This window comes from Antennarius striatus, chromosome 14 (assembly GCF_040054535.1).
Source record: "Antennarius striatus isolate MH-2024 chromosome 14, ASM4005453v1, whole genome shotgun sequence".
Classification (NCBI taxonomy): Eukaryota; Metazoa; Chordata; class Actinopteri; order Lophiiformes; family Antennariidae; genus Antennarius; species Antennarius striatus.
The window spans coordinates 21,285,981-21,288,480 of record NC_090789.1 but is presented as its reverse complement, the minus strand read 5'-3'; the positions used below and the strand labels follow the sequence as shown (position 1 = coordinate 21,288,480).

The 2,500-nt window shown below is 46.9% G+C and overlaps 2 non-coding genes across 2 annotated transcripts; both read left to right on the top strand.

The window, feature by feature from the left end:
• Positions 1-501: 501 nt before the first annotated feature.
• Positions 502-692, top strand: LOC137607961 (U2 spliceosomal RNA). Its single transcript, XR_011038122.1, has one exon. It is a non-coding gene; the product is annotated as a U2 spliceosomal RNA (small nuclear RNA).
• Positions 693-1,491: 799 nt separating this feature from the next.
• Positions 1,492-1,682, top strand: LOC137607964 (U2 spliceosomal RNA). The gene has a single exon (XR_011038125.1). It is a non-coding gene; the product is annotated as a U2 spliceosomal RNA (small nuclear RNA).
• Positions 1,683-2,500: the final 818 nt, after the last annotated feature.

Genomic DNA, 2,500 nt, shown 5'->3' with positions numbered 1-2,500 from the left:
GTAACGTCCACATTTTGCCGACCTGCGGCCATTGCCTTTGGGATATGCTTCCTGTCCTGTCCTGTCTGTCTGTCTGTCTGTCTGTCTGTCTGTCTGTCTGTCTGTCTGTCTGTCTGTCTGTCTGTCTGTCTGTCTGTCTGTCTGTCTGTCTGTCTGTCTGTCTGTCTGTCTGTCTGTCTGTCTGTCTGTCTGTCTGTCTGTCTGTCTGTCTGTCTGTCTGTCTGTCTGTCTGTCTGTCTGTCTGTCTGTCTGTCTGTCTGTCTGTCTGTCTGTCTGTCTGACTGACTGACTGACTGACTGACTGACTGACTGACTGACTGACTGACTGACTGACTGACTGACTGACTGACTGACTGACTCAGGTGATAGGTCAAATGTTAAACAGTCGCTGGCCGCCAACCCGGAGCCACATAATTCCTTAACCCACACGCATTCCGGGTCGTTACTGGATTCTGTGGACCATCAAAGTAAAGGTTCACCTGTATCTTACAATATCACAGTATCGCTTCTCGGCCTTTTGGCTAAGATCAAGTGTAGTATCTGTTCTTATCAGTTTAATATCTGATATGTCCCCTACCCGGGGACTATATATTAAATTGATTTTTGGAACAGGGAGATGGAACAGGAGCTTGCTCCATCCTCTCCACGCATCGACCTGGTATTGCAGTAGCTCCAGGAACGGTGCATCTCCCCAATGTTGTTCAAAAATAATGCGGTGCGATCACAAGCATGTGATCATGCGATGATCTGTCAACGCTTTGAAAAATGTTTACGCTTGAGTAAAAAGTGAGTGTACTTGGTAGGTTGGATGGCACTGTATAAGAAATATTAGATTCTTGCATTTTTTGAACCTTAATTGTGATGAATAATAAGTCATTTGAATGTAATCTGGCAAGAGCATTATATCGTGACCAACAATATAGTGGTGTTGTATAACAGCTGCTCTCAGGCAGACAGGAAGGCTGTGTTTGTAACGTCCACATTTTGCCGACCTGCGGCCATTGCCTTTGGGATATGCTTCCTGTCCTGTCCTGTCTGTCTGTCTGTCTGTCTGTCTGTCTGTCTGTCTGTCTGTCTGTCTGTCTGTCTGTCTGTCTGTCTGTCTGTCTGTCTGTCTGTCTGTCTGTCTGTCTGTCTGTCTGTCTGTCTGTCTGTCTGTCTGTCTGTCTGTCTGTCTGTCTGTCTGTCTGTCTGTCTGTCTGTCTGTCTGTCTGTCTGTCTGTCTGTCTGTCTGTCTGTCTGTCTGTCTGTCTGTCTGTCTGTCTGTCTGACTGACTGACTGACTGACTGACTGACTGACTGACTGACTGACTGACTGACTGACTGACTGACTCAGGTGATAGGTCAAATGTTAAACAGTCGCTGGCCGCCAACCCGGAGCCACATAATTCCTTAACCCACACGCATTCCGGGTCGTTACTGGATTCTGTGGACCATCAAAGTAAAGGTCAGGGTGGCACCTGGGTCACCTGTATCTTACAATATCACAGTATCGCTTCTCGGCCTTTTGGCTAAGATCAAGTGTAGTATCTGTTCTTATCAGTTTAATATCTGATATGTCCCCTACCCGGGGACTATATATGAAATTGATTTTTGGAACAGGGAGATGGAACAGGAGCTTGCTCCATCCTCTCCACGCATCGACCTGGTATTGCAGTAGCTCCAGGAACGGTGCATCTCCCCAATGTTGTTCAAAAATAATGCGGTGCGATCACAAGCATGTGATCATGCGATGATCTGTCAACGCTTTGAAAAATGTTTACGCTTGAGTAAAAAGTGAGTGTACTTGGTAGGTTGGATGGCACTGTATAAGAAATATTAGATTCTTGCATTTTTTGAACCTTAATTGTGATGAATAATAAGTCATTTGAATGTAATCTGGCAAGAGCATTATATCGTGACCAACAATATAGTGGTGTTGTATAACAGCTGCTCTCAGGCAGACAGGAAGGCTGTGTTTGTAACGTCCACATTTTGCCGACCTGCGGCCATTGCCTTTGGGATATGCTTCCTGTCCTGTCCTGTCCTGTCCTGTCCTGTCCTGTCCTGTCTGTCTGTCTGTCTGTCTGTCTGTCTGTCTGTCTGTCTGTCTGTCTGTCTGTCTGTCTGTCTGTCTGTCTGTCTGTCTGTCTGTCTGTCTGTCTGTCTGTCTGTCTGTCTGTCTGTCTGTCTGTCTGTCTGTCTGTCTGTCTGTCTGTCTGTCTGTCTGTCTGTCTGTCTGTCTGTCTGTCTGTCTGTCTGTCTGTCTGTCTGTCTGTCTGTCTGTCTGTCTGTCTGTCTGTCTGTCTGTCTGTCTGTCTGACTGACTGACTGACTGACTGACTGACTGACTGACTGACTGACTGACTGACTGACTGACTGACTGACTGACTCAGGTGATAGGTCAAATGTTAAACAGTCGCTGGCCACCAACCCGGAGCCACATAATTCCTTAACCCACACGCATTCCGGGTCGTTACTGGATTCTGTGGACCATCAAAGTAAAGGTCAGGGTGGCACC